Source organism: Copadichromis virginalis, linkage group LG6, assembly GCF_057382275.1.
Source record: "Copadichromis virginalis isolate Kocher_CV1m ecotype Utaka linkage group LG6, C_Virginalis_male_GT1.1, whole genome shotgun sequence".
In the NCBI taxonomy this organism is placed as follows: domain Eukaryota; kingdom Metazoa; phylum Chordata; class Actinopteri; order Cichliformes; family Cichlidae; genus Copadichromis; species Copadichromis virginalis.
This window is the reverse complement of record NC_140623.1, coordinates 27713743-27727848: the sequence shown is the minus strand read 5'-3', so window position 1 is coordinate 27727848 and position 14106 is coordinate 27713743. Positions and strand designations below refer to the sequence as shown.

The 14106-nt window shown below is 39.3% G+C and overlaps 1 long non-coding RNA gene across 3 annotated transcripts in view; it reads left to right on the top strand.

The window, feature by feature from the left end:
• LOC146707977 (uncharacterized) overlaps window positions 1-8976 on the top strand; it is a 39204-nt gene extending 30228 nt beyond the window's left edge. For 2 of the 3 annotated variants that reach the window (XR_014920900.1, XR_014920899.1), the window contains exons 3-4: window positions 6796-6895; window positions 7177-8976. This is a non-coding gene — a long non-coding RNA (uncharacterized LOC146707977). The remainder of the gene's footprint in view (window positions 1-6795; window positions 6896-7176) is intronic. The other variant, XR_014920901.1, reaches the window with a different exon arrangement.
• The last annotated feature ends 5130 nt before the right edge of the window (window positions 8977-14106 follow it).

Sequence of the window (14106 nt, the reverse complement as noted above, 5' to 3'; positions counted from 1 at the left end):
GACTTTCAAGTGGTCAATCTGCTGGTTAAGTGATGACATGTTAAACTGCTACTTCTTCCCGGTGGTAATTTGTTTATATTAGCATAACCGAGGCTTTATAGTTAGCCACCAGGTAACACTCATTATATGTCAACTAGCCCAACATCACTAACCCTCCAAATGTCATTGTTAATTAGTTTTCTGTCATTGCTTATGTCCAAAGTGATATCACAGCTATTTATGCTTTAGTTTTTTAGAGATATTTAAGTCAGTACACGGTGTTATCATCTTCAGCCAGAAACTAGCAAGCTAACTTCCTGCCAACTTTGAACTTAGCCAAATCTTATTTTCTTTGATGTCTGGATGTTAACCTTTATTGCACCAACTGGGAGATCAGCCACACTGGAGCCAAAAGAATATGCACCATTGTTAACTGTTACTGTTTAATTTAATTTTAGGAAGGTGACTTTGGACCCTAGAAATGGCTAATTATATCAGATTTAACAAGCATATACAACTATGAAAGCAGTATGTAAACGCCAGCTCATTTGCAATACTGTGGTGAAACTCTTCTTTTAAAGTTGTACATGTAGTTACAAATGTCAGTTGAAGAAGGCTTTCGTACTTCTGAAACAGAATCCAGAAGTTTGGGTTTCACTTCGGCTCTATGAAAATAGCACAAGCAAATGACCCTGTGCAGGATGTTGGATTATTTTCCACTCACACAGCTCTAGATGGGAATCATCTGACAATAAGAGTTTTCAACAAAAACCCTATATCTATGTCGAGAGCAGGGTAGTGAAGTAACGCTCCAAAATATGTTAAACAAACAAATAAACAAACAGTGGCTTCTAAGAATCTATGAAATCATTTCCTGTTGACTTCCTTTATGTTTTCACACAACAATCAGAACCATGACAAAAGTTATTTGTGTACATCAGCTTAATAAAATTTTGCTAACAAATTTATAGTCAGTAAGCGAGCAATCACATGCCCCATCTGCTTTGATCAAGTCCCGTCGAAGTTACTTTTAGCCATACTAGCACGCCCAGTCTGCCAAAGAGTTGGCTAAAAGTTTAGATGACCTCAAGCCAGCGACAGCAGAGGATAGATCCCTCTTCAACTCTCTGTATGTCCCATTCACAGGCAAGAATTTGGTGTATTGATTCATCATATAAGAAGGCCGAAGCTTGACAGGCCAACTGAACATGCAGTTTCCTAATGACTTAACCACATCAACTATTTCTCTTGTGTGCCATTCACCCCCCCTTCTTCTCTCCCTTTAGGCACCAACCATAGCTAGAACATGGTGAGTCACGTTGGAACAAAAAGCCCCATTCAAAACACACATGTATACACACACACACACACACACACACACACACACACACACACACACACACACACACACACACACAAACTCCCAATGAACTCTAGCCAGCCTGCCTTTTAATAAAAACTCCTTCTATTATTGAGTAACCCCCCCTCAATCTCCAGGCAGAACTGGTTTGCCACCGCCAGATCAGGCCAATCCAATTGCCGAGCAGGGATCAAGTCACCATGCTGGTGCTGCTCCCAGAAATCATCAGGAGCCAAACCTCCTGAGGTCCTCCTACCACATCACAAAGCCTGCTGCTTGGGCACATGAGTGTGTGTGTGTGTGTGTGTGTGTGTGTGTGTGTGTGTGTGTGTGTGTGTGACACAGAAAAGGCAGGATTAAAAGATAGAAACCATACGAGCAAACCAAATCTATTTTGAAGTACTATGACTTCCTTCCTCAAACAAGTCCTCAGCTGCCTCATTCGTCCCACATGACACACCATCATGATCACTCACTGGCCTTTAAACAAGCCTACGCTCTGTACAGGGGTGCTTTATTCATTTTATTTTATTGGCTTATTTTCACAATGTTGAGAAATATTCAGTCATCAGTCCTATCTGGTTCGCTCATTTTTTTTCTCTTGCTGGCAATATTTATAATCCAAAGATGAAGTTGCAAAATGCTAGTGTGTTCTCACCCCAGAGAGACAAAAATTGCTTTCTGGCCACTGCAGCTGGTGTTTTCAAATGTCTGGTTTGATATACCAGCCACAACAATTTTTGAACAATTTGATGTTTAGAGCCATGAAGTCCAACAGTTGGAGGGTGGACGTGTGTCAGCTAGGAGATCAACTGTCTTTGAGTTTTTGAATTTTGCTTCAGTGATTTTTTTCTCACTTTGTAATGTTGCATTTACATGCTGGTTAGGGTTAAGTTAATGTATGCCCCATCACAATATTAACCCTGCATGTTTAAAAGAAATAATTTCTTACCAAGTGCATTTAAATTTGATGCCAAGGGGTTCTTCAGAAGCATGCTGATGTGATTGATTAGGAGAGACAGATCTGTATAACTCATGCCTAAAAAGGGGTGCATTAGGCATAGATGCCAAAGGTCAACTTGAAGAATTCAGGAACTTAGACAAGACAGCATTTAAAAAATATATGTGCATTATTCTAAGATGAAAATATAAATCTCATTATAAAATCAAAGTCTTGCACATAAGTTAATATAAAGTCTTGGAAAGAGATTTTATATTAAGCAGCAACGGTAGATGGTAAACATACTTAATTACTTAAGAAAGTTTAACCTTTATCTGAAGCTCTGTGAGGATCCAGCAGTCTGAAAAACCAAGTGAAGATCTTTCAATACAAATTCCGTGGACAGAAACTAAAATATAGAACTTTGCATTAAAAACATATACACTTAGAGATATCCATTTCCATATCCGTGTTACTATAATCTGTGTTTGTCTGCCTTGGTTTGTTTACGTCTTTGTCTGCAAACCCCTCCTCGATTATCAGGAGCAACCAAATGTGGCACACGGGTATGTGTTAAGCTTTGTACACACTGGAAGTTATTTGCTGTAACATGGTAACAACGGAAGAAATAAATATCCATTGGCGATGGGAAGTTGGGAAGATAAACTTCTCAACTTCCACTGAGGAAACTACCAATGGGAGTGAAGAATACCAATGATTGACTTATGACCTGGTAGTAAGGACTTTAGAAGGTTACCAGGACAACCAGAGTCTGGAATGTATAAAAGCCACCAGCTGTGAGCATCAAAGCAACGCGCAATGAGCGACTCACTTCCAGTGTGTACGTAGCTTTAGGCCACCCAAGGTTTCAGTCATTTTAGCAAATGGCTAAAATAATCTTATCACTCTGTAAGCTCTTATTAAGGCATCCTGTGGTTTCACGTTCACAACAATACCATCAAATTTAAATTCACAAATGTTGAATTATTCACGACATGTTATAATGTGATCAGTTTTCCAAGGGCAAGAACAGACCAGTCAATACTATAGTGTAGACACGTAATAGTAAATAGTATAAAGCACTACAATGCAAAACACAATGAATACAATTACATGAAAACAATACATAAATAAGTCAGTAATTGTGATTACTACTGTATCATCTTATGAAAGTATAAGTACAAAAATAAGTAATGAAAGTAATGATAGTGTTTAGTGAGAAGAAGGTAATGATAGCATTCAAATGATTTAGTAAATTACTTCTGTTTGACAACTAAATCCAACCCAACAATAGAATCAACTCATAAATAAATAATTTCTTTTCTGAACTTCACTCGGTGAGGTTTTGGTTTGAAGAACTCTCTAAAGATCTCCAGTGTATTTACACTTGTTTATTATAAATGTATGAAACATGTTTTCTCCAGGCATTGTGCCAGTATTCCCACTAACAAGAGGAATCCCTGTGTAGGTAACAAAGTATAAGTCATATGCTAGTATGTGTGTGCCTCGTTTAGAATAAGTTCATAGAGAGGTGCTTCACACAGTTTTTTGATCTCATGATCATTTGTAGTGTGACCTTTGGTAACCTGTGGTTCAAAGATTTCTGAAGAAAGTCTTCAGAAACCTGAAGCCTTTCTTCAGAAATTTGCCAGGTAACCTGGCAAATAAGAACAAGTGAAAGATATTTGCAGACTTGATTTTTGAGATTATTACATACTATGTATTTTACACTAGAAAGTCCATGAATGTAAGCACGAAATGAGCAAAGTTAGAAATGTGTTTTCTTTTATCTAACAGTTGAGTTAATTTGACTGGAAAAACGTCTTTCTGTCATGACTGTTCGCTCAAAGCATGGGAGTCAAGTTCCCAGTTGAAAAGCAAATAGAGTACTCAGCGCATTTGCGTTGATATTGTGCTTATGGTGATGGGGCGTGGAAGGCCGGAGTTATCCCTGGGGGGAAATGCCTACCTGTGAAATATGAGGCAATTATCCAAACACACACAGACCCTCCATTACTGACATCCAGTTCAGGAGTTTAACTGTCTCTGCATGTTCCCTAGCTGCATGCTGCTTAGAATACATGTATACTCCTAAAGAAAACTTTTACGTGCCAAATGCTTCCCATAAACATGCTCAAAAAGTGTCCTTAAAGTTTAAAAATGCTTCTGATCAAATTCTCATGACATGCTTTAGTGATTTAGTTGTGACTCAGAGTTATTTCAGGTATTTCACTCAGTTCAATGAGCTGTGGCAGCACACATATGTTTACTCTGGCTAACTCCCAGCGTATGCAAAGCGGCACAATCATGATCAAGGTTGTAAAGTTATGGATATGAGTGGCACGTCAGTACAGTTTACTTCATGATGTTTCCTGCCTGCGGTGACTAACCTCTGCTTTTTGGCTTGCATTTAATTGCAAGAAATCACAGTCAGTAAAATCTCATTTTAGTGTTTTTTTTAGTAATATATTTTTGGCAGGAGAGTAAATTCTGATATGAAACACAAAAGATCAAATTTTGTCTTTTGGTGGGAAAAGTGTGTTAAACATGATAGTGCCAACAAGCCTTGTTTACCATCTTAATCCAATGTATCAACATGCTAACATTTACTTATTTGAACTGAACAAAGTACAGCTGTGGCTGATGGGAAGGTGTATTTGCTTTGCCAGTATTTAGTCATCCAATAGCCAAGCCAGTAGACAAATTAAAATTTTAAACCGGTGACTGGTTTAGAGGCTAAAGTTAAAGTTGCTGAGACATCTTCTTTAGAACCACAAATATGAACCTCATGTTCGTGCCTGAAGTGGTCACCAAACCAGAAAATTTCTCAGAAATCAGTCTTGATATGTTTTAATTTGGACCGAAGTTTTTCACCGACAATAGGAAGACTAACACACCAACACTGCTGTTCATTAATCTGCTAACACTGCTAAAAAGCCAAAAGTTGTAAAGCCGGCGTATCGCTATTACCTCGGGATCCCATGTCTCTAAACTGTACTAAGGCAGACCAGCACTGAATTAAAAAAAGAAAAAGGAACTGTCAGCTGCGTGGTTGATAGTTCATATTTCCAACATGTTTTTCTTTGTGAGCCCAGATTTTTCAGACTATTATGTTTGCCTATCTGCAGCATGGGTTACATCATGTGGAGAACTGATGCAATTCCCTCACTTAGCATGTAAAAGGACATATCTACAGGCAATGGTGTATTTTGTCCTTACATAGCATGAATACAGGAAGACTTTGAGTCTCTGTTAAAAAAGAAAAGGCAATAGTAATAATAGACATTGTTGAGAGGCATTTTTTCCTATTCGCATTACTCTCATTTGGCTCCTGACCCAGATTTAAAAAAAAGAAAGAAAAAAAACTCCAACAAAAACGCCTAATGGGGATTGTGTAGACCTGCAGCACACTTTGTGGCATGTGCACCGCTGGGTGTGGTGAGAACAGAAGCCATGACGGAGGTTACTAAGAGGAAAGAAGAGAGCTTGGAAAGCAAGGATGAGTCAGTGTCATCAGCCAGACTGTATCTCAATATAAAGGGCAGGGGTGACAACCTGTCTTCCCCACACCCAAGCCCACTCTCCATCCCTCTCATCCACCCCTCCCGCCTTGCCCAGAAATCTAATACCACTAAGGAGACCAGAGGGTGGTATTTTACCAAACCAATTTATAATAAACCAACACCAACTCAGTGTGAGTCACAAAGGAATTTCCCTGACACATATTTTAACCAAAGACAGTCTTTCTTACTTTCAACATCCTGTTTGAGATCTATGGCATCAAGTAAACTAGGTCATATGCACCAAGGCCTTCAGTTCAGACACACCTCAAACATTAGCAATCGTCTAAATATGCACGAGTCTGTTTTTACTTGTGTTTGTTTAATTATAGGATGTTTACTCAGGCAATTATTTCATTTTATTTTTACTTTGTCTAGACTAACTACTTAATGGTAGTTCTTTGGTCTTATTATACTAAATGTTTTAATCTACAGTGAGGGAAATAGTTATTTAATCCCCTGCTGAGTTAAGTTTTTTTTTTTTAAAACATACTACATTAAAAGTTATAAATTGAAGTACTTGATCCACAAGCAAATCATGACTTAGTACTTGGTGGAGAAACTCTAGCTGGCAAGCACAGCGGTAAGAAGTTTCTTGTAGTTGGATACCAGGTTTGCACACATCTCAGGCGCCATTTTGGTGATTTTTTTATAGGATTGAGGTCTGTAGCTTAATGTGCTTCTAGCCACTCCTTTGTTGCCTTGATTACATGTTTTGGGTCATTGTGATGCTGAAAGACCCACCCACCACCCAGAAAGGAAGTTCTTTTCCAAAAATTTATTGTCCATTGGCTCAATGTGGTGAAGTTGTCCTGTACAATCTTACAATCTCCAGATTGAGGGTGATTGATGGTTGTTTTATATTTGTTCCATTTCCAAATAATCGCACCAATGGCTGTCACCATCTGGCCAAGCTGCTTTCTGATGATCTTGTATCCCATTCAAACCTTGTGCAGGTCTACGGTTTTGTCCCTGACGTCCTTTGACCACTCTTTGGCCTTGCCCATGATTGTGGAAGGGAAGAAACTGAATCTGATCCAGAGTCTTTGTTGGTTGGTAGGAGATCAAATATTTTTTCACACAATAAAATGCACATCAATTTCTAACTTTTATGTAACTGTGTGCTTCTTTGTTGATATTCTGTCTCTCTCCATTAAAATGCAAATACCTTACAAATTAGAGACTGTTCATTCTTTCTAATTGAGCAAACTTACAAATGATCAAATAATTGTTGCCCAACATTGTACAACAGATTACATCAGATAACTGACAAACCACCCTCTGTGTGTGTGTGTGTGTGTGTGTGTGTGTGTGTGTGTGTCTCCTTTGTTGAACAGATGCATCAGACAGATGAACTGACTGCTGTGAAGAGAGAGTAAAATACCTGCAGAAGGAGTGTCGGATCTTTTTTTTGTTGTTATTTTTATTCTTGTATTTAAAAGATCTGTGTAGCTCTCAGGGATGTAAAAGGGAGTCTGAGCTGTAACAGGAGTGTGTGTGTGTGTGTGTGTGTGTGTGTGTGTGTGTGTGTACACATGTGTGAGTTTGAGCACACTGTGTGTATGTGTGTGAGATTAGAGAAGGGCAAAGAGTTGAGGTGGTGTTTGATGCTAGTCTCAGTGGCAGGCTTAAAAAAACAAAACAAAAACCTGTCACTCAGCTTCTCTCCACGCAATGCATACACACACAAACACACATGTGACCACCCGCATACACTACACTCACACAATCTGGCTCTCCAGCACAGACATAGACTTCTAGCAGCAACACCTCTGACCATGTAAAACCTCTCTCCCTGTGCAGGCACACACATGCAACTTTATAGGCACACACACAGAACAGTTCTAAGCATACAAATAAACCAAGTCAATTCAGCGTATAATCGGTGTATCGTAAAGGATCAATTCCTGCAGAACACGCACATGTACTGGAGTACACATTCACAGACATACAGACTTACTGTATGGATGCTGTACTCTTGTGTGTAATCGTAAAGTAAATAGGGTGCTAAGTAAACACCTAACTCAGCAACTTATTCTCTTTGTCACGTACACACATTTATCCAGCACCCTAGCTGGGAGATCTCGCTCTTTCCTTTACAGTAGGCCATTTCTTTCAACAGATTTATCACCGGTGTTGCACAACCTATTCGATTATCTGTGTCTGTGTGCCCTTCGTGAGAGAGTGACCAACTGAGCTTCTGTGATAGTGTCTCTGCGGGTGTTTGTGTGTATCAGAGGGCCGTAGGCTCAAGCTATTAAGATCAGTATAGTGGTGAGATATGTGATCTGAGGGATGCTACTTCAGAGAAGTGAACAAAGCAGATGCTGTTCCAGAGAAGAAACTGCACAAGGCCAACATACAAACCCTGGGGGACCCCTCTACAGTGCTTTGGAGCAACTATTGTATTTGGCTGAATGTATGAACGCCAACAGTTTAATCTAACACAGTATAAAGGACTGCCAAGAAAATCTGATGTGTTATTATTGTCACGTTTAACCATCTGTCTTGGGGTTTTGGTCCAAATTTCTTATTCACAAAGTTGAATAATATCAGGCCCTCCCAACAGGGACGTTTGTGACAACGCATTGATATTCCTGACAGGAACTGTCGGGGGTCTTTGGATGTGTTGTGTGAGATCTCTTCCTCACAGAGGTGAGTGACAAATAAAGAAAGAAATATTAACTATAAAGAAAAACAGATTTAAAGATAAAGAAGGACAAAGACAGCCAAAACAGAAATAATCTACAAATTACTTTCGTGAAAGGAAAATGTGTGCTGAATTTTCAAATGGAGAATAACAGTGGAGAAATTTAAGAAGGAAGGAGGAAAATAATAGAGGTCAGTGACAAATACTTCTGCAAAAAGTAAATAAAAATTAAACAAATCACACACAGCCAAGTGTTCAAGATATATACCTTCACACTAGTTTCAGCACACTGTTGTTGAGCTCCATTGGCACGGAAAGATAAATCTGGAAGGCCGACTGGACAGAAATCCCAAAGCTGCCATTTTAAGGATGCAGAACTGCAGATTAGCCATGGCATGTAAAACTTCAGTGAAGAAGCAAAGTGGTCGGACAAGAAACAACAAGAATAAAAAGTCATCCAGAAAACTATTTGTGAGTCATTCGCTGGAAAAAAAAAGTCTTCAAATTATTTGTTTAACCTCCTAAGACACGAACTCTTCCACGGCATGCATTTTTAATTTCTATTTGATATCTGGGCTGATTGTTTTTACATTCATTAGGCCCCAAAGAATTACCAGATTTTTTTTTTTACCTTATTTTTGTTTTTATGAAAAATCAGAGCCACATATGAGGATATTCGTTTAAAATTTTGATAGAACAGTAGCAGTATAATGTCCTCGTAAGTGGATATCAGGCCCTTGTAGAACAAAATTGAGTATTTTGGTCTAAATAACCCAAAATGTGATGTCCACATATGTGGACGCCGGGTCCTAGGAGGTTAAATACTTACCAGCCTGACAGACACTTTTTTTCTTTAACTATTATGATTTTAAATATGAATATTCTTCCTTCATAATAGTCTAAGAACATACATTTATTATCTGTAGTTGTTTGTAAAAATATTACAATATAATATATGTAATATATTTAAAACAAACACATTATTTGTTGTAAAATAGGCAGCTGAGATAAGCTAAGATTTCACATTGATGAGAAAGGGTCTGCTTTACATATGTATAAATACAATTTTTTAAATATATTAAAAAGTTGAGACTGATAATCAGCATTCTAGCTGTTACTATGCATTTTATTTGTACTATAAATAATATAATAATTTTGTACAAACAGACAAAAAGGAATAATAATAAATAAGTTATATTGCTAATGTGAGAATTTGATGTTGTTAGTTATGAACCTGTGATGTGAACATCGTGTCAGATCAGGTTTATAAAAAACACTTTAATAATATATAAATGTATTATCCAGGAGAAAAGAAGACCCATAAAAACCTCCCTGTAATGATTTAAATGTTATTTTGCTGTAATTTTAAAATGTAATTTTACAGTAGACCTTAATATACTACAAAATGAACACAAATTTCTATTTCTATTTCAAAATCATTCCCCGAATACCAGACCGTTAATTTAACCAGTCTAAATAATCCTGCTCACAATTTTTTAGTCAGCAATGAATTTTCTTTAAGAGAATAAAATGTGTGAGGGAAATTCTGCACTCTGTTATTTGGTTTCTGCAACATTTTAATAGCTTCAAAAGAATCCTGGCTTTTAAAAACACACACACACACACACACACACACACACACACACACACACACACACACACACACACACACACACACACACACACACACACACAAATGTCATATGAGGGTGACTGTTTGAAACAGCCTTCTTCCACGTGTCCTGCAAACCACTCAAATGATAAAACTGGAAATCAAAATGATTTAAAATAAGGATAAAGTCAAGAAAGCGTACAGAAAAATAAGGTAACAGCTCTTTTTAAAAATACCACCTATTTGGTAACACTTACTATCCTATAGTCAATCATAATTGATCTGAAATCACTCTCCTCAGTGTGTTTTTTCAAGCCAAAGGTCCTTTTACAAAAGGAAAAGAAAACAGATATTTTAAAAACATCAGTGTCAGAAAGGATTTCAGTTTCGGTCTGTTACAGTAAAAACTGACAGAATACATTAGCCTGACTTAAATTATATCAGTATTTTTTTGTCTCCTTGAGAACTCACAGGATTAAAAATGCTATGATTTTTCTAACTGTGCTTGGCAGCAACTGGATGCCTGCAGCCGCTTCCAGCACAACAGCACAGCACACAAACATGTATGAATAAGTTATGAAACATGAATCCATTTGGTCTGCGTTCAACAGATCTTTCTCCTTTTATTGCACTTATCGAACTAGATACATCTGACAAAGCTTAAGGCCGCAATGCAGCCAAATTCTTGTAAAGGATGTCTGTCGATTTCACTCCGTTTTCATCGAACCTTGGTTTGCACTCTGGCAACGGGAGCAAAGCCAAGCACATTTCTCTGAGTCATCACAGAGGGGAGAGAGGGAGGGGAAACAGGAGGAGGAGAAGAAGAAGAAGGAGACGAAGAAGAAGAAGGGGGAGGAGGAGAAGCAGGAGGTGGCAAGTCTGGAGTTTCCCTCTTGCTCTTGCAGTCGAAGGCCTACACCGAGCAGCAACAAGCTGAGAAAACTGTGCTCTATTGTTTCAGGCCTGCTGGCAAAGTGAGCCTTCCTGAAACTCAGCAAACAACTATCACACAAATGGGAGACGAGCCAAAACTCTGCTCACTGAAAGACCTGCCAAAGTGGTAGAAAGCTGTTGTGTGGGAAGTTTAGAAGGACTTTTGTAGAAATTGTTGTTTTCTTTGCCTGGCAGTAAGACAAAAATACTTTCAATGTAACCTAAAAAGCGATGAGAAAACGTTGAATAAAACCTTCATCCTTGGGAAAAAAAGAGAGGTTATAATCAAGTTGCTTCAGTCTTGCAGTGAGAGGAGAGGTGATTGATAATTAATGGTTGTCACACACCCAATCCCTAAAATATATAGTTTTGTGTTGCGGTTATGACAGTTGTCTTTTTAAAATGCTGGACAATGTTGGTAAAGTATGTCATTTAAGTGCTGTAAATGTGTCTACTGCGTGCTACTTACAGCTATTGTGGGTCAGGAGTGCAGCTATTTGTAAGAAAGGAAGAGGAAATCGACAGAACTGCCACATGATTGATGGTTTCTATGAAGCAAATAGCCACGCCTCTCCTTCTAGGAATCCTTACAAGCTTCATTTAAAAAAAAAAGAAAAAGAAAAAAAGAAACTGTTTACAACATGAGGAGCAAATGGAAATGTTGAAAAATAACTAAACCATCAGAGAGTTTTGCATCTCCAGACCAGCTGCAAGTGGAAGCTTGTCAGAGTGGCAAGCTTATTGTTATTTTTCTGGCGACAAGCAATAAGTTGAAGAAATGATAAATGAATGAAAACAGCGAGAGAAGGTCAACTGCGAGAAATGCAGCGGCGCTTCAAAAGTTTAACCCTTTATTTCTCGTCTTGGGCTCTGTTAAAATAACCGGCAGGTTCGCATGTCCCCTTGGACCTTTCAGGCAGCTCTACTGTTTGTTTTCCACTCCAACGTGGGGACAGATTTGGACAAGGGCGACTGCAGAGTCTATTTTCTCCACCTGGAAGCTTGGAACGGTGGGGAGGGAAACTCAAGACTGGTTTTACCCGCTTCCTGGAAACGGTAAAGCAAGCGGGAGGCCCCGCTGTCAGGGAAAGGGGTAGCGAAAGAGAGGGAGAGAGAAACTCTGTGACAGTGTGCACAGAGAGAGCGACTAAAGCCTCTGTCCAGCAGATAAGAAATATGTGTGAATGCATGAGTGGGCGTGTTTATTTGCCTGCCTGCCTTGTATGTGTTTGTGTGTATGTGAAATAGAAAATTACAGAATGGTAAAGAGCACACACTCCAGCCAGGGGATTTGCTGATGCCCACGAAGATCTGTTTACAGTAAGTGACCCTGATGACCCCCCCAGAGGATACAGGGCTCAGTTCCAGCACACATACATATACGCACACATCATCCCAGCCTCGCATCTCACCAGACTCTGATACAAAGTGTCGAAGGCCACCTGTTAGAAACATCCGGAAGTCTCAATTCCAGACAAAGCATGCACACCTATCGTGGCACTAAAAACACAGCCTGGAGTGAGGTGTTGTGTGGATGTGTGATAGAGGGGAAAAGAGCGAGAAATGTTCCTTGTATCCAGCAGGCGACTAAAGCCCTGCACAGACCAATTTGCAGCTGAATGAAAATGGGAAGCCGTGCATGAGGAGAGAAAACACGCAAAACACATTTAAACGGTATTGGAGGCCATTGAGGAGCACGGGGAATTTTAAAAAGCTTATTCTAGAGACTGAAGGAACAAACACTGGAGAAAACGGTGGAAAAGGGGAATGGACGGAAGAGACACATACCTGAGCAAAGGCACAAAGACAGACAACTAAGGATTCAAATGTTAAATGAAGAAAGAGTCCGGGAGGTTGGGGTGTGTGTAAAGAACTCAATGCAAAAACAAAAAAACATTGTGAACAACTGCTGCTCTGTTTAAGGAAAAACTTGGGGAGATATGCCAATTTGCTTTACTGCCATGGAACAAACGGTAGCTTTGATGCTACTGACGTCTTTAAACCCAATAAGAAGCTTCAACCATGAGATGATGAGCACTTAGATCTAGTCTCGTTTTCACAGTGAGGTTTCAGGGAAACTGGTGAAATTTAACTGCACCACAGCCAAGAATATGTTACTTTCGGACAAGTTGTTTCAGGTCTTTAAAGGGGACCTACTATGCTTCAGCACCATATTCATATTCTTGGACTCTTCTAGAGTAGTTTTGCATGATTTACTGGGCCTCAGTGCAGCTCCAAAGTGTACACACTGTCTAAAACAAGACATTTTAGCTCCACTCCCCCTTCCCCTCTAAGTCAGCATTCTTATCATTGGCTGCCCCTCGGAAACACAAGGTTGAACAGCAGGTGAATGGAGCTCTGTACACAGTAAGAGGTGTGTTCCTGATATATTTAGTTTATCCCATCCCACTCAAAAAAACTGTCCAAAAAGGAGTGTTTAGAGCAGTCTGAAGCCTAAGCTTTTGGCTCATGGCAATTACCTGTACATACTCCAACCTCAATATTTAAAACTTTGGCCATATTTAATAAGAGCACCACCATTATATCAATATATACAGAGGTGTAGCTGAGCTAATTGGCTGCAACCTATTTCTTTATATTTACCCTACAGGTGTAGCTGTAGGGGCCAATTAGCATATCTCCTAAACTATTACTTTAAATCTCCATTTTCCACCTCCACTTCCTCTCTGCTCTAGACTTCTCAGCCCCGCTGTGCTTTTCAGGTTTGCATATGACGGCCAGGTTTTAAGCCTGTCTGTTACATTTCAGTGGCAGATCCACTTGACACACACGGACGTGCGTGCATGCCCGCTGACTCACTAACCTGCTCGTCTGTCAAAGCGATTGTCAAATGATCAATGCTGTGTGCCAACCACGGCTGCGCTAATGCACAATAATATGGCTTTTATAAAAGCTGCAGTTGGCTGCATTGAATGTAGTGGCACACACAAAGAGAAAGTAACAGATTAACTTAACATAAGCTCTAAATTATAGGGCGTCGCTTCGATGCTATGCAATGAACACGGTCAAGGTCCAGTGTGTTTATATGTGGTGTGGCAGACACACCAAAGT